The sequence below is a fragment of the Tachyglossus aculeatus genome, chromosome 4 (assembly GCF_015852505.1).
Source record: "Tachyglossus aculeatus isolate mTacAcu1 chromosome 4, mTacAcu1.pri, whole genome shotgun sequence".
NCBI classification, from domain to species: domain Eukaryota; kingdom Metazoa; phylum Chordata; class Mammalia; order Monotremata; family Tachyglossidae; genus Tachyglossus; species Tachyglossus aculeatus.
The window spans coordinates 133,019,960-133,038,309 of NC_052069.1; positions in this window are offsets into that span (position 1 = coordinate 133,019,960).

Consider the following 18,350-nt stretch of genomic DNA (forward strand, 5'->3'; position numbering starts at 1 on the left):
TGCTGTGTGATCTCGGGAAAGCCGCTTAAAATCTCTGTGCTCCCGTTTCCTCACCTGCTAAATGCTTAATACAGTGCCTAGTATCCGATAAGTGCTCACCAGATATCATTGATTAATCAATCAATCTGTAGCTTTAATTCAAGCATCATAGCTTTCGGCAAGCATCGTGGACTAGTGGATAGAGCATAGGCCTGGAAGTCAGTTTGACCTGGCTCCTAATCTCGGCTCTGCCATGTGTCTGCTGTGCGACCTTGGGCAAGTCACTTCACTTATCTGAGTCCCAGTTACATTATTTGCAAAATGGGGATTAAGAGTGGGAGCTCCATATGGGGCAGGGACTGTGTCCAACCTGATTAATGTGCATATACCCCAGATCTTAGATCAGTGCTTCGTCTACAGTAATACTATCATAACTCATAAATTGCTTGGATCCTTGGTTTCTTTCATACACCGTGGGCAGAGATCCAACAATCCATTATATTGTAAACTCCTCCAAGGCAAGGATTTCATTTTTACTCTTCCTTTCTCTTAGACTGTAAGCCTCAAGCAGACCAGAGACTCTGTCCAACATACTTAGTGAGCGGCATAAGTAGGAGCAAAATGAGGATTCAACATCAGTTCTCCCTCCTACTGAGACTGGGGTCCTAAAAGGGACCTAATTATCTTCTATGTACCCCAGGACTTATGATAATGCTTGACACATAGTATGCGCTTAACAAATACCATAATTATTGTTATTATATTATCTATATCGTATATTAATATGTCTATTCTTATTATAGTGCTTATAAAAACCTCTAGGTGTCTTACTGAGTTTAAAATTGTAAAGTAAGGAAAAGGAGCAGGTTTGAGCATAAGATGAGGGATAGAAATAAGTTAGACTGGTCTCTAGACTGAGAGCTTACTGTGGGTAGGGAAACAATCTACCAATTTTGTTGCATTGTTCTCTCCCAAGCGCTGAGCACAATGCTCTGCACACAGTAAGCACTCAATAAATACTATAGACTGATTGATTGTGGGTAGGGAACATGTCTACCGACTCCGTTGTATTGTGGTCTCCCAGACTGCACACGGTAAGCTCTCAGTAAATACCAGTAATTGATTAATTGTTTGCACGTGGGCAGGGAAGGTTTCTGCCAACCATGTTGTATTGTATTCTCCCAAGTGCTTAGTACAGTGTTCTGCACTGTAAATGCTCAATAATTATCATTGATTGATTAATGTTGTCTTTTGGTTTGGGACGGGTTTAGGGATAAGGAGGAAGTCATAATTAATTGTTGGCCTATCGGAAGCATAAGACCAGTAATGACACATTCCCTGCCCACAAAGAGCCTAGACTCTGATCAATCAGTCAATCAATGGTATTTATTGAGCTCTGATTGGATGTAGAGTACTGTTCTAAGCACCTGGGAGAATATAATACAGCAGAGCTGCTAGACATGTCCCCTGCTCACAAGCTTATGGTCAAAAGGGGGAGACAGACATTAATAAAAATAAAGAAAAGGGGAGATAGACGTAGAAGTATTTACAGAAGATCAAACTAGACAGGTGGCTGTGCAATGGAGTAAACAATATACTTGCCTAGGAGGAGTATCAGTAGATCCATGATGGGTAGAGATGGTGGATGTGTTTGCCTGAGAGTTAACTGGGAAAAACTCGTTGGAGGTGACAGGCTCTTCTGTGGGAATTGGGACGTGGAAGGATTGTGGCCTGCCAGGAGGAGTAGCATGGCCGAGTGGATAAACCACGAGCCAGGGAGTCAGAAGGTCATGGGCCCTAATCCCGGCTTTGCTATGTGTATGCTGTGTGAACTTGGGCAAGTCACCTCACTTCTCTGGGCTTTCAGTTACCTCATCTGGAAAATGGAGGTTGAGACCCTGAGCCCCACGTGGGACCAACCCGATTTGCTTGTAAACGCCACAGCGCTAAGTACAGTAACTCACACATAGTAAGAGCTTAGCACATACCATAATTATTATTTGAACGGGTGGGAGTTCTAAGGTGGGGAACAGCCCGAGAGAGGGGAGAGACGTGGGAGTAATGAGAGTGAGGCAGAGCTGGAAGATTGTGCAGGGATGCATTAAAAGAATATGGTGGGGAATAGAAGGTGAGACGAATAGATATGATAGAGGAGCTACTGAATAGGCATAAAAAGATAGGAAGGAATTTGACTAGTTCATAATAATAGTAATAATGATTGCAACGGTATTTGTTAAGCATGTACTACGTGATAAGCACTGTAGTAAGTGCTGGGATAGATACAAGTTAATCAGTTCCCTCCTGGACCTCACAATCTAAATAGGAGGGAGAACAGGCACTGAATCCCCATTTTGCAAATATGGGAACTGAGGCCCAGAAGTGACTTGCCCAAGGTCACACAGCAGGAAAATAGCAGATCGGGGATGAAAAGCCAGGTCCTCTGATTCCCAGGTCCGAGCTCATTCTGCGCTGCTTCTCAAATGATGTGGAATTAAGCGACTAATATCCTTGCAGATATTTGCAAATGGAATATACACCTAGGAGTCAGGAATGGTTTCTGTGCTGGCCTGAACAGAGGCAGGTAAACTGAGGGAGATGAACACCGTTATTAGCTTGTAGCTATCCTAGCCCTTAATACAGTGCTTGGTATGAAGTAAGAACTTAACAAATACCATAAAAAACCCAAAATCTGAGATATACCCTACAACCTCAACCTTCAATCCATACTTCATGCTGCTGCCCGGATTGTCTTTGTCCAGAAACGCTCTGGGCATGTTACTCCCCTCCTTAAAAATCTCCAGTGGCTAACAATCAATCTGTGCATCAGACAGAAACTCCTCCCCCTGGGCTTCAAGGCTCTCCATCACCTCGCCCCCTCCTACCTCACCTCCCTTCTCTCCTTCTGCAGCCCAGCTCGCACCCTCCGCTCCTCTGCCGCTAATCTCCTCACTGTGCCTCGTTTTCGCCTGTCCCGCCATCGCCCTCCGGCCCCACGTCATCCCCCGGGCCTGGAATGCTCTCCCTCTGCCCACCCACCAAGCTAGCTCTCTTCCTTCCTTCAAGGCCCTACTGAGAGCTCACCTCCTCCAGGAGGCCTTCCCAGACTGAGCCCCTTCCTTCCTCTCCCCCTCGCCCCCTCTCCATCCCCCCATCTTAACTCCTTCCCTTCCCCGCAGCACCTGTATATATGTATATATGTTTATACATATTTATTACTCTATTTATTTATTTATTTATTTTACTTGTACATATCTATTCTATTTATTTTATTTTGTTAGTATGCTTGGTTTTGTTCTCTGTCTCCCCCTTTTAGACTGTGAGCCCACTGTTGGGTAGGGACTGTCTCTATATGTTGCCAACTTGTACTTCCCAAGCGCTTAGTACAGTGCTCTGCACACAGTAAGCGCTCAATAAGTACGATTGATTGATTGATTGAACCCCAAGATTTTCTCCTTCGTGCACTTTTCTCTGGATTATTATTATCGTCCCTTTTTGAGTCCACTTCCCTTTTCTAAATGCCCTTAGGCAGTCAATGTCAATTTCCAGAAAATGACCAGTGTCACTGTGAAGACAGAATTCCTCCTGCTGGGATTCTCAGACGTTCGGGAGCTGCAGCTGGTCTATCCTGCGCTGTTTCTCCTGGCGGACCTGACGGGGAATCTCCTCATCGTCCTCAGGAATCTGTCAGTTACCTCATCTGGCCTCGACCTCTGCCTCAAATCTGTCATCCTCCTCAAGTCCATCCACAACTCCCTAAGCAATAATAACACCATCTCCGTCCTAGGCTGCATCGCTCAGTTCTTTATATAGATCTTGTTTGCGGGTTCTGAGTATTTCATCCTCACGGCGATGTCCTACGACCGCTACGCCGCCATCTGCCTCTCCCTGCGCCACGACGTCATCATGGACCGAGGGGCCTGTGGGAAGATGGCCGCCGCCTCATGGCTCAGCAGAGGACTGATTAGGGTCTTGTTTTCAACTTCGACCTTCTCCATGTCCTTCTGCAGGTCTAACGTTGTCCCCCAGTTCTTCTGTGACATCCCCCGCTCTGCTAAAGATCTGCCCCGAGGACCACGTTGCCACGGACTTGAGCATAATCACAGGGGTGGCGTTAGCCGTCGTCTTCTTCGTGCCCATCGTCGTCTCATACATCCTCATTTTCTGGGCCGTGCTGAGCATGACGGGCACTGAGGGCCGGGCCAAAACCTTCTCCACCTGCATGCCTCAGCTCACTGTCGTCATTGCTTTTTTTCTCTACTGGGAGTTTCGTTTACCTCAAACCGCCCTCGGAATCCCCCTCGACGTGGGATCTGCTGGCGTCCATTCATTCAATCGTATTTATTGAGCGCCTACTGTTTGCAGAGCACTGTACTAAGCGCTTGGGAAGTACAAGTTGGCAACATGTAGAGACGGTCCCTACCCAACAGTGGGCTAACAGTCTAGAAGGGGGAGACCGAGAACAAAACAAAACATAAAAACAAAATAAAATAAGTAGAATAAATATATACAAATAAAATAAATAAATAGAGAAATAAATTCGTACAAACATATATACAGGTGCTGTGGGGAGGGGAAGGAGGTAGGGTGGTGGGGATGGGGAGGGGGAGGAGGAGGAGAGGAAGGAGGGGGCTCAGTCTGGGAACCTGGAGGAGGTGAGCTCTCAGTAGGGCCTTGAAGGGAGGAAGAGGCCTAGCTTGGCGGATGTGCGGAGGGAGGGCATTCCAGGCAGGGGGATGACGTGGACCGGGGGTCGACGGCTGGACAGGCGAGAAAGAGGCACGGTGAGGAGATTAGTGGCAGAGGAGCGGAGGGTGCAGGCTGGACTGTAGAAGGAGAGAAGGGAGGAGAGGGAGGAGTGGGCGAGGTGATGCAGAGCCTTGAAGCCGAGGGTGAGGAGTTTTTGCCTGATGCGTAGGTTGATTTGTAGCCACTGGAGATTTTTGAGGAGGGGAGTAACATGCCCAGAGGGTTTCTGGACAAAGGCAATCCGGGCAGCAGCGTTAAGTATGGATTGAAGTGGGGAGAGACAGGAGGATGGGAGATCGGAGAGGAGGCTGATACAGTAATCCAGACGGGATAGGATGAGAGCTTGAACGAGCAGCGTAGCGGTTTGGATGGAGAGGAAAAGGCGGATCTTGGCAATGTTGTGGAGGTGAGACCGGCAGGTTTTGGTGACGGTTTGGATGTGAGGGGTGAACGAGAGAGCGGAGTCGAGGATGACACCAAGGTTGCAGGCTTGTGAGATGGAAAGGATGGTAGTGCCGTCGACAGTGATGGGAATGTCAGGGAGAGGGCAGAGTTTAGGAGGGAAAACAAGGAGTTCAGTCTTGGATATGTTGAGTTTTAGGTGGCGGGCAGACATCCAGATGGAGATGTCCTGAAGTCAGGAGGAGATGTGAGCCTGGAGGGAGGGAGAGAGAGCAGGGACAGAGATGTAGATTTGGGTGTCATCAGCATAGAGATGATAGTTGAAACCGTGGGAGTCCACATTCTACCTGCACCGTGGTGTCCCCCGCCCGCAGCCGCCTCATGTACAGCCTGAAGAATAAAGATGTGAAATCTGCCCTGGTGAGGGTCCTAAAGGGTACACTCTCCCAGCTCCATCTCTAGCATAAAAGGTGTACTTCTACGTGCCAATGATCTCAGCCGTTCTCAGAGGGATTGTCCAAGGTTCTGTACAGACTTACAGTCAACCTTCCTGTCTAAAGACAGAGTCCCGACCGGGAAGGTTTTTCTATGCGTGCTGCTGTGGCTGAGAAAGCCCTTCTTCATGTTCAGGCTTTAGAGATCTTTCCTTGATCCCGCATGGGAGAAATGCAAAGTACCCCTGTAAATTGTAAGCTCCATGTGGGCAGGGAACATGTCGACCAACTTTATTGCATTGTACTCTCCCAAGCACTTCGTACCATGCTCTGCACATAATAAGCACTCAATAAATACCACTGCTTGATCGTTTGCTTTAAACAGTGCTCCACACGGAGTAAGTACTCAATAAATACCACTGACTGATTGTCTGATTGATTAGTTAATATCTGTATCCTTCTCTAGACTTTTAAGAATACTGCTCTAATAATATAATAATAATTTTGGTATTTGTTAAGCGCTTACTATGTGCAAAGCACTGTTCTAAGCGCAGGGGAGGATACAAGGTGATCAGGTTGTTCCATGTGGGGTTTACAATCTTAATCCCCATTAGCGGCAGAGCCTGGATTTGAATCCATGACCTCGGACTCCTAAACCCGTGCTCTTTCCACTGAACCACGCTGCTTCCCTACAGTTGTAAGCTCATTATGGGTAGGGAATATGTCTACCAACTCAGTTATATTCTACTCTCCCAAGTGCTTACTACAGTGCTCTGCACATAGTAAGCACTCAATAAATACCACTGATTTATCAATTGCTTTGTACAGTGTTCCACAAACAGTAAGCGCTCATTAAACACCATTGCTAAATTGTCTGATTGATTAATATCTGTATCCTCCTCTAGATTGTAAGCTCATTGTGGGCAGGGAATTTGTCTGCCAACTCAATTACACTGTACTCTCCCAAGCACCTATTACAGTGCTCTGGACATGGAAAGTGCTCAATAAATACCATTGATTGATTGATTGATTAATGTCTCTATCCCCTCTAGCCTCTAAGCTCATTGTGGACAGAAAACCTGTCTACCAGCTCTGTATTACTGTGCAATCCCAGGCACTTAGTAGAGTGCTCTGCACACAGTAATCGCTCAGTAAAGACCATAGATTGATTGACTGATTGATGAGGTGGGGTGAGCAGGGACAGAGAAAGGGGTTATAGAAGAGGGTACCAAGACCCAAGAGACACGGTTGCCATTTCCCCAATTCCTGGAAGTCTGCCCCAAGCAACTCACAACAGTTCAACTCAGTAGAAAGAGCCCGGCCTTTGGAGTCAGTGGTCATGAGTTCAAATCCCGGCTTTGCCAATTGTCAGCTGTGTGACTTTGGGAAAGTTACTTAACTTCTCTGTGCCTCAGTTAACTTATCTGTAAAATGGGGATTAAGGCTGCGAGCCCCCGGTGGGACAACCTGATCACCTTGTATTCCCCAGTGCTTAGAACAGTGTTTTGCACATAATAAGCGCTTAACAAATACCATTCTTCTTCTTCTTCTTCTTCTTCTTCTTCTTCTTCTTCTTCTTCTTCTTCTTCTTCTTCTTCTTCTTCTTATAATTGGTACCCCTCCCTATAAACCCCTTATGTTCTCTGATGAGAATCACTGGTGTCTGCTCTCTTCACTAAATTGTGAACTCCCTGAGTCCAGAATGTGCACGTCTTCCTTTTTTTTGGAATTTGTTAAGTGCTTAGTATGTGCCAGGCATAGTATTAAGTTCAGATACAAGATAATCAGTCAGTCAGTTGCTCAATTGTATTTATTGAGTGCTTACTGTGTGCAGAACACTGTACTAGGTGCATAGGAGAGTACAATGATACAATATAAAAGAAGCATTCCCTGTCCACAACGAGTTTACAGGCTAGAGGGGGAGACAGACAGTAATATGAATAAATACTGGATACGGGTATAAGTGTTATGGGGCTGGATGAAAGAAGGGAGCAAATCAGGATGGCACAGAAGGGAGTGGGAGAAAAGGAAATCAGGGCTTATTCAGGGAAGGCGTTTTGGATGAGCTGTGCCTTAAATAAGGTTTCAAAGAGTGATCATCCATTGGATATGAAGGCAAAGGGCACTCCAGCTCAGAGACAGGATGTGGGCGACGGGTCACCAGTGAGATAGACGAAATCATGGTACAGTAAGTAGGTTAGGTGAGGTGTGCAGGCTGGGTTTCAGCAGTGAGGTGAAGTAGGAGGGGGCAAGTTGATTGAGCGCTTTAAAACCAATGATAAGGAGGGAGTTTCTGCTTGACGTGGAGGTGGACTCCGAAACGACTGGAGGTCCCTGAGGAGTGGGGAAACATGGCCTGAACATTTTTGTAGTAAAATGATTCGGGAAGCAGAGTGAAGTATGGATTGGAATGGAGAGAATAAGGAGACAGGGAAGTCAGCAAGGAGGCTGATGCAGTCATCAAGGTGGGACAGGATAAGTGATTGGACTGATGTGGTAGCAGTTTGGGTGGAGAGGAAAGGCAAATCGCTTTATGTATTTCAAAATTTAAGTTCTATGTCAATCAAATTGAGCATACAACAGAAGGGCAAATAAGGCACTTACACTTTACCAAAGTTTTACAGTTGCTTGTGAATGCCTGAGTTCTAAAATCACAAATGGGAAAATGAAATTTCACTGGAAAATCCTCCTGGATGAGTTGGGCTTCCAAGAGGGATTTGTCAATGGGGAGAAGTGAGGGTTGGCAGGTTTGAAGGAGGGAGGGCGCACCACGCAAGAGGAAGGGTACAATCCAAGGGTTATAGACAGGGAAGTTCAGAACGAGACACGGTAAGAAAGTCTTGGGGGATTGAAGAGTGTGAGCTGGGGTGTACTGGGAGAAGAGAATGGGTAGGTGAGAGAGAGAGAGCTGATTTAGGATGGTCCACGGTCTTGACCTGATATATCTTCAATTTCCAGAGTTGAAACAGAGACCAATTATTAATCATGAAAACTTAATGATTATGAGTCCATTATTGTCGTTCTAGGAAGGAGTCCCAGAGTGGGAACCACGTGAGAATGGACAATTATTTAGGTTGAGACCACAAGCAGCCCACGATCCCGGCCTTCTGTGTTTCCCGGACAGTGAACTGCCTCTGCTAAGCTCCGGGCCAATCCTCCCATGGGGAATTTCCCAGGAAATAAGTCGGCCATCGTCTGAGGAGACGGCATAGCTATCCGGAGAGCCGAGAGAGGGAGGGAGGATCCTGACAGCCCCTTCCCCTCACCCAGACCTTTTTATCACCCCCACCAGCATCCAGGATCGACGAGGTGGAGTGAACCTCTCTCTCAGCAGAGGTCGATGCTCCCCAGCCCAGAACAGATCCAGTGATTCCGGAGAGGAGCAGGGAAGGTGAGGGGAAGGAAAGGGAAATTTCAGTATAAGCCCAGGATATAGCAGGAATTTTCCTGTTCTTTCTTAATAATAATAATTGTGGTATTTGTTAAGTGCTTAACATGTGCCAACACCATACTGAGTAATGAAATAGATAAGAAATAATCAGATTAGACACGGTCCCTGTCCCACATGGGACTCACCGTTTTAAACCACATTTTACAGATGAGGAAACCGAGGAACAGAAAAGTTAAGTTATTTGCCCGAGGTCGCCCAGCAGGTATGTGGCAGAGTCGGGATTAAGATCAGGGTCCCCTAGGCTCCCAGGACCATGCTCTTTCCACTAGGCTGTGCTGTTACTCCAAATTATGTAGAATTATGTGACCACAATCCTTGCAGATGTTTGCAAATGGAATAGACTTCTAGGAGTCAGGAATGGTTTCAGTGCTGTCCTGAACCAAGGCAAGTTGACTGGAGAAGATGAACAACCTGATTAGTGTTTAATACGGTGTCTGGAACATAGTGAGCATGCAAAAGTGCCATAAACCCCCCGAGATTCCCTCCAACCCAAAGATTATCTCCTCTCCTGTGTACTTTTCGGAATATTATGCTAATCCCTACCTTTTCTAAATATCCTTAGGCAATCAACGTCAATTCCTAGAAAATGACCGATGTCACCATGAAGACAGAATTTCTCCTGCTGTGATTCTCGTAGGTCCGGGAGCTGCAGCTAATTCAGGCCACGCTCTTCCTTCTGGTCTACCTGGCGGCCCTGACGTGTAATCTCCAAATCGTCGCTGTCATCTACACACTCCCATAGACTTCTTCCTCAGGAACCTGTCCGTCCACGACCTCTGCTACATCTATATCACCATCCCCAAATCCCCCCTCAAATCACTAACCAACAAGACATTCAACTCCCTAGAGGGCTGTGCCGTCCAGGTCTTCTCTGTAGTCTGGTTTGCCAGCTCAGAGCTGCCTGTCTTCACGGTGATGTTTTACAACTGCTACGCTGCCATCTGCCTCTCCATGAGCTACGAGGTCCTCATGGCTCAAGAGCCCTGTGGGAAGATATCCGCCGCCTCCTGGTGCAGCGGGGGCCTGTTTGCAGCAATGTGTTCAGCAGGGACGTTCTACCTGTTCTTCTGAATGTCCAACACCGTCCCACAGTTGTTCTGTGACATCCCCCTTCTGCGGAAAATCACCTGTTCCGGGAAGCATATCGCCATCGACGCGACTGTAATTTGGGGGCAGCCATAGCTGTCGTCTGCTTCATTTCCATCGTCTTCTCATACCTGCTCGTCTTCCGAGCCGTGCTGCGGATGCCGGTCACCGAGGGCCGGGCCAAAGCCTTCTCCACCTGCCTGTCTCACCTCATCGTCTTCACTGTTTTCCACTCTGCAGGTGCATTTGTCTACAGCAAGCCTCCCTCAGATTCCTCCTTGATCGTGGACCTGCTGGTGTATGTGTTCTTTGCAGTGGTACCCCCTGCTCTGAACTCCCTCATCTACATCCTCAGGAACCGGGACATGAAGGCCGCCATGGGCAAGATCCTAAGAAGGTCACTCACCCACCCAGCCTCTGCTCTTGAACAAAATGTCTCCTTCCTTGTGCAAATAATCTCACACCACTACTTAACCAAGTAATTGTTCTTGGACCTAGCCATATACTTGGCTGTCCTACTGGGTTCACAGAAAAGGCTGGACTTTGATGAATTGTTAAAGTTTGGATGGGAGGCAGCTAAGACTGAAGTAGGATGGACAATCCAGTTTTGGGGAGGCATCATGGAAGTGGAATCCCTGTAGACTGAAGTTCACTGTGGTCAGGGAATGTGTTTAACAACTCCAGTAAACTGAACTCCCCCTAGTGCTCAGCACAGTAAATCAAGTTTGGGGGCGGTTCTAATCCCTACTCAGCCATTTGTCTTCTGTGTGACCTTGGGCAAACCACTTAACGTCTCTGTGCCTCAGTTATGCCATCTGTAAAATGGGGATTGACTGTGAACCCCACATGGGACAACCTGATTACTTTGTATCTACTCCAATATGCTTAGATCAGTGCTTGGCACCTAGCAAATGCCTAACAAGTACTATAATTCTTTCTTTAATTTTATCATGGACTAAAGGAATGGGAATTGCTCTAGACAGTAAACTCATTGTGGGCAGGGAATATGTCTACTAACTCTGTTATAACGAACTTTTCCAAGTGCTTAATACAATGCTCGACCCAGAGTAAGTGCTCAATAAGTATGATTGATTGAGACTTGAGTTTTGATGCCAGCTCTGCTTCTAGCCTGCTCTGTGTACTTGAGGCAGTGACTTAATATCCCTAGGATCAATCTTCCTCTTACACTTTGAGCCTATTTGGCACAGGAATTGTGTCTGTTCTGATTATTTTGTTTCTACTCCAGCACGTGGAATAATTTAGGCACACAACCTCTTAATAAGTACAATAATGATATCATTATTAGCAATGTCTATGACAATATAATGGTATGTATGCTCCCTAGCATGACTCTGGCTGTGTGTATGGAAGTTGGAAAATGGGAAGAGGTATGGGAGAAGGGAAGAAAGGATGACTGCAGCTCCATCTGTCTTTTCAAATCCAACCTCTCTCGTTAATTCATTTTTCCTTCTTTTCAAACATCCATTCTTCCAACTATTCATCTATCCATCCATCCATCCATCCAGAGCACTGGTTTGGGAGTCAGAGGTCTCGGGTTCTAATCACAGTTCCGCTACGTGTCTGCCCTATGACCTGGGGTAAGTCACTTCACTTCTCTGTACCTCAGTTCCCTCATCTGCAAAATGGGGATTGACACTGTGAGGCCCATGTAGGACAGGGACTTCGTCCAACCTGATAACCCTGTATGTACTCCAGTACTTAGAATAGTGCTTGGCACAGACTTAAGCGCTTAACGAAGACGATCATCATTACTATTATTATTATCAATGGTATTTATTGACCTTATCCTGAATGCAAAGCAGTGCAGTAAGCTCTCAGGAGAGGTGAAAAGAGTAGAAATTTCATTGTTCCTGCTCTCCAGTAGATTATGATCTAAAGGGGGAGATAGACACAGAGTAAATTACGTAGAGGAGGAAGGAGAGAAGGGAAAGATGAGAAAGAGGATGAATGCTTGATTCAAAAGTACAGTTTATATAGTCAGTATGAACAGCACTTAAACGGATTTTCAATTAGGACAAATCAGAAGAAACAGCGTTGCCTAATGGAAAGATCACGGGCCTGGGATTCAAATGGACATGGGTTCTGATCCCTGTTCTACCACATGTCTGCTGTTTGACCTTGGGCAGTGTCGCTTGAATTCTCCGTGTCTCAGTTCCCTTATCTGTAAAACGTGGTTTGAGAAGTAAGCCCAACTGAAAACGTGGACTCTGTCCAATCTGATTAGCTTGTATATACACCAGCACTTAGTATAGTGCCTGATATATAGTAAGCGCTTCACAAATACTAAGCACTGGGGGGGATACAAACTAATCAAGTTGGATATAGTCCATGCCCAATAGGGTGCTCACTGTTGAAATCCCCAATTTAAAGACGAGGTAACTGAGGCACAGAGAAGGTAAGTGACTGGCCCCGGGTCACACAGCAGACAAGAAGAGGAGACAGGATTAAAATCCAGGTCCTTCTGTCTACCAGGCTCATTCTCTCTCCACTAAATGGATGAATTTATGTATATAGGCACTTCTCTTTTAACTATAAAACCACTGAAAAAATTTCACAATAATCATGGACATATATTCATGTTCTCTGACCTCTCCTTTCCACTATTCATTTTAGTTTCAGTCTCCTTAATCAAGCATAATACTCTTGATATTTATTAAGTGCTTACTACATGCCGAAGTATTAAGTGCTGGGGGAGATTCAGGACAATCTAGTAGAACACAGTCTGTGTCCCACAAGGGATTCGCAGACTACGTAGGAGGGAAAAGAGGTACCGAATCCTCATTTTACTATTGAGAAAACTGAGGTGTAGAGAAATTGTCACTTTCCCATGGCTATGCAGCTGATAAGTGGTAAAGTTGGGATTAGAACCCAGGTCCCCTGACTCCGAGGCCTAGTCCTTCCCAATAGGAGCCTGTTTCGACACAGTTCAAAGCTTGGTGCTTCGAATAGAATGGAAGTTCTTTGGGGGCAGTGACCATATGTACTAATACCGTGAACTCTGTAGGTAATCAGTAAATAGCATTGATTGACTTATTCAATATAGTCTTATTCCTTCACCCCCAACATCAGTGTCTCTAAATTGAAGTCTTCCCCTCTGCCTGTGTAGGGAGTCTACATCTTTCTCCAGAAATGTTCGATATCTCCACGGTGAACTCAAAGATCATTCTGAATTCAATAACCGTTTCCTCTCCATACAGAATCACCAGCAAGTGTCCTATCAATTCCTTCACTCATACCATCAAATGACTCAACTGTGGCTCTTCCGTAATCCACTGCAGAAAGTCAATCCTGCCTCCCAAGAATGCCCAACGTCTCCACGGTGAAGGAATTCCTCCTGCTGGGATTCTCGGAGGTCCGGGAGCTGCAGCGGGTCTACTACACGCTATTCCTCCTAGTCTACCTGGAGGTCCTGATGGGGAATCTCCTCATCGTAGACGTCACCGCCCTCGACCGGTGCATCCACACGCCCATGTACTTCTTTCTCAGGAATCTGTCCGTCATCGACCTCTCCTACATCTCCGTCACCGTCCCCAACTCTGTCGTCATCTTCCTGACCGATCATAGATCCATCTCCCTCCTGGGCTCTGCCGTCCAGGTCTTTTTGGTGTTTCTGTTTGGTGTTTCAGAGCTGGTCGTCTTCACTGCGATGTCCTATGATCGCTATGCCTCCATCTGCCGCCCCCTGCTCTATGAGCTCATCATGAACAATTCGGCCTATGGAAAGGCGGCGGCCTCCTCCTGGCTCAGCGCGGTGCTGTTTGGGGTCTCATTCGAAGCTTCGCCTTCCTCTCTGAGCTTCTGCGGATCCAACATCGTCCAGCAGTTCTTCTGTGACTTCCCTTCCCTGCTGAAGATCTCCTGTTCAGAGGACCACGTCGCCATGGATGTGAGCATCACCGGTGGGGTAGCTTTAGGTGTTCTGTGCTTCGTCCTCGTCATCATCTCCTATGTGGGCATCTTCCATGCCGTGCTGAAGATGCTAGCCTATGAGAGCCGGGACAAAGCCTTCTCCACCTGCCTCCCTCACTTCACCGTCGTCACTGTCTTCCTCTCTACTGGAGCAGTTGACCATCTCAAGCCCGTGTCAGACTCCCCCTCGACCCTGGACCTGCTGGTGTCCGTGTTCTACAACGTAGTGCCCCCCTGCCCTGAATCCCCTCATCTACGGCCTGAGGGACAGGGACATGAACGCTGCCCTGGGAAGAGTCCTAAAGGGGAAATTCCTCCTCCCTCCTCTAAGGGACAAAATGTATGTTTCCTTTTGCTGACTATCCCATTCCTCATCAAGGTTCTGGCCGTGGGGGTATCCATATAAAGAGCTGGCCAAAGAGAAAATCCAGCGTCTGAGGATTTGTCAATGTCTGGGACAGATGTTGATAAGCCATGTGTAAATGTAAGCTCAGTGTAGGCAGGGATTGTCTCTCTTTATTCTGAGTTGTACTCTCCAAGTGCTTAGTACAGTTCTGTGCACATAGTAAACACTTAATGAATATGATCGAATGAATAAATGAATGAATGACAAGTGATTGTTTGGGCGTCACCATGGCTTTTTGAAATGAGCATGTGGCTGGGAGTCATGAGACTTAAAATATCTGCCCAGTTCTGCCACCGGCCTGCTGAAAGACCTTGGTCCAGCCATGTAACCTCTTTAGGTCTCTCTGTAAAATCGGGATTCAATATGTGCTCTCTTTCTCTTATAATCTGAGCCCCTGTGGGTCAGAAGACCTGTCCTATCTGATTAGTTTGTTTCTACTCCAGCAGCTGGCAGTCTTTTGCAAGTAAATTCTTAATAAATTCAATAATGATAAAGTTGATACTACTACTGATAATAACAATAATTCTATGAATTTTAAGATCACTCTTGGTGGTTATGAAAATCAGAATATCGAAGGGTGACAAGGGACGCAGTCATGGAAAATGTTCCCCACATTTGAATGCCTGTTTACTTGTTTTGATGCCTGTCATTCATTCATCCATTCATTCAATCGTATTTATTGAGCACGTACTGCGTGCAGAGCACATTACTACGAGTTTGGGACGTACAAGACAGCACCTTCTCCGAGGACCATATAGCTGTCTGTGTGAGCATCACCCCCCGGGGAAGCGTTTGGAGGATGCTGAGGATGCCGGCCGCTGAGGGCCAGAACAAAGCCTTCTCCACCTGCATGCCTCTCCTCGTCGTTTTTATCGTTGTCAATTCGACAGCCATCACCGCACATCTGAACCCACCCTCAGACTCCTCGACGCTGGACCTGCTGGTGTCCGTGTTCTACTCAGTGTTACCTCCTGCTCTGAACCCCCTCATCTACAGCCTGATGAACCGGGAAGCGAAGGCCGCCAATGGGAGAGTTCTAAAGAGTAGATTTTCCCACCCTTTTCCCTGGAAACAACTGTCTCCTTGTGTTGGTATTGCCATCGCTAACCTCAGTAAGACAAAGTACAGAAGGGTGCATATGAACAGTTGTCTTTTCTTGCCGAAAGGAGACTCTCTCAGAGTTCGGAGGGACGTCTGATAAGATCAGTGTGTGATGGACAATATTGCCTTAGAGGGCATTGCTCTGGGGTCGATACAAGCCAACAGGTTGGATCCAGTTTATATCCCACAATGGGCGCAGTCTTCATCCCCATTTTACAAAATAGGGAACTGAAATCCCAGAGAAGTGACGTGACTTGCCCAGGGTCCCACAGTAGACATGTGGCAGACCTGGGATTATCATCCAGGTCCTTCTGATTCCCTGGCCTGAGCTCTATCCACTTGTCCACGCTGCTTCTCTTGGGTAAGTCATTTAACCTTCATAATTAACAAAAGTATTTTTTCCTTCCCAGACCACTGAAGCTCTACATAATCTCAGTCTCACGTGATGTGGAAAAAATCCCTCCTTGTGTTTCATTCCTTAGTATTGATATCTTCTTCTAAATAAAGTTTATCAATCCGACTTGCTACTTTTCCTTCCTGAGAGTGAACGAGTTATAAGTGCTGTGACTTGTGAAGTATTGTGATCTAGTGGAATCAGCAAGGGCCGAAGAGTCATTCGTTCATTCAATCGTTTTAATGAGCATTTACTATGTGCAGAGCACAGTCAGAGCGACTGGGTAGACTGTAAGCTTAACCAAACTGCCAAGGCTGTGCCACAGTGCCAAAACCCGGCAGGCGGCTGCCTGGTAGCAGTGGTTGTCCAAATTGTGCAAACTGCATGGAAGAAGGCAATAGTAAACCACTTTATGTTTACCAAGAAAACTCTATGGATACACTTACCAGAATGACTATTGGTAGTTTATCCATAAAGCCTCCTTCCGTGCACTGAAAACCCGAGTCTCTGCCGTGGTCTTTGATCCACATTTTGATAATTTGTTCATTTGCCTTTCACTCTTTCCTATCCCGCTGCTGCCCAGCACAGGTAAATCAACTTTGTCTGATGCTTCCGAGGCTATCTCTCAATGGCATAGCTCTCAGCTTCATTGGCACACTCACACTCTCCTGCCACGGTAAGGCATTGATTCATAGAACTGTCGTTCAGAATAATTGATGATGGTGCCGTTTTTTTCCCAGAATCAGTCACACTCTCTCATCACTGACAATCACGTTCCTGCTGAAAACGTTTTTGACACACAGGAACCACTGACAGCCGAGGTGACTGTAGCATCGTGCCGATGCTCGGTTGTAGCATCCCAGCCTGGCAGGCGGCTGCCGTGGTACCCAGGATGGGGATGCTTGAGGGAGGAGAACTGTGTCGGCGGTGGGGCCACTGGTGGATAGAGCACGGGCCTGGAAGTCAGAATGATGTTGGTTCTAATCCCGGCTCCCTCACAGGTCTATTATGTGACCTTGGGCAAGTCACTTCACTTCCCTGTGCCTCTGTTACCTTATCTGTAAAATGAGGATAAGAGTGTGAGCCCCATGATGGACAGGGATTGTGTCCAACCTGATTAACTTGCATCTAACAGTGCTTCGAACAGTGCTTGGCAAACAGTAAGCGCTTAATATGTACCAAAATTATTTATGATTTATTATTACTGGGAAGCCATTCCCCTCTTACAAGCCTGCCCTGTTTGGGGCACGGTCTTGTTCTGAACTGCTCTTTCCCCCCTTGTAGTCTGTGAGCCCATTGTGGCAGAGATTGTCTCTATTGCTGAAGTGTACTTTCCAAGCGCTTAGTACAGTGTTCTGCACACAGTAAGCGCTCAATAAATACGATTGAATGAATGAATGAACTCTAATCTGTTCCCCTAATGCGAGAATCTCTCCAGAATGGCTCCATCTCTGGCGTCATCCTTCTTGTTCCATCCTGCCTCTCTCCACCCCTACTCACTCTCACCAGGGCAGCTGGGCTTGGCAGGGGGCAATGACCTCCTCTGAACTGGGCTGGTCTCCCCTTTCTTCTCGGATTCTGGTTTCGGTCAGCCACAAAGGAACGGCCAGGAGCCCTCAGCCACTCTCTGCTCTCCCATGGATGCTGACGTGCTCTCCAGGTGGGCCCCGCCCCATAGGTAAAGCAGTCACTGCTCCGAAGGGGATCCTTGGAGGAACGGTCTGGGCCGCTGTTGAGGGACCTCGTTGGCCAGGCAAAGCGGGAACCCTCTGGAGATGAGGACTTGGCCCTCTCAACTGCAGCAACGGTCCTGGCCCGTGATGTTCCCATGGCAACAACATCTTCTTCTACATAGATATTCCCGTGTCCAGAGAGACAGAGAGACAGGGAGAGAGTGATACCCTTCTGAATAGGAGAAGCAGCATGATTTAGAGGAAGGAACCTGGACACGAGAATCCCAGCTCTCCCGAATGCTTGCCGGGTCACCTTGTGCAAGTCAATTCACTTCTCTGGGCCTCATTTTCCTCAGCTGTAAAATGGAGATGCAATATCAGTACTCCACCCCACATAAACAGTTCATGTGTGACAGGGATTGTGTGCAACCTGATTGATTTGTATCTATCCCAGCGCTTAGAACAGTGCTTTACACAAAGTAAGTGCTTAACAAATCCCATATCAAAAATAGAATAGATCCTCATATCCTCATTGGGGTAGTACGATTAGTTAATCAGAGTAACCGATGGAGAATCAGAACCCTCAACACAGAGATAGGGAGTGACATATTGGTAAGCTAGTTAGTGTCTGGGGACTAGAAGCAGCTTGGCCTAGTGGAAAGAAACCAGGCCTGGGAGTCAAAGAACCTGGGTTCTAATCCTGACTTCACTGATCATCTGCTGTGTGACCTTGGGCAAGTCACTTCAT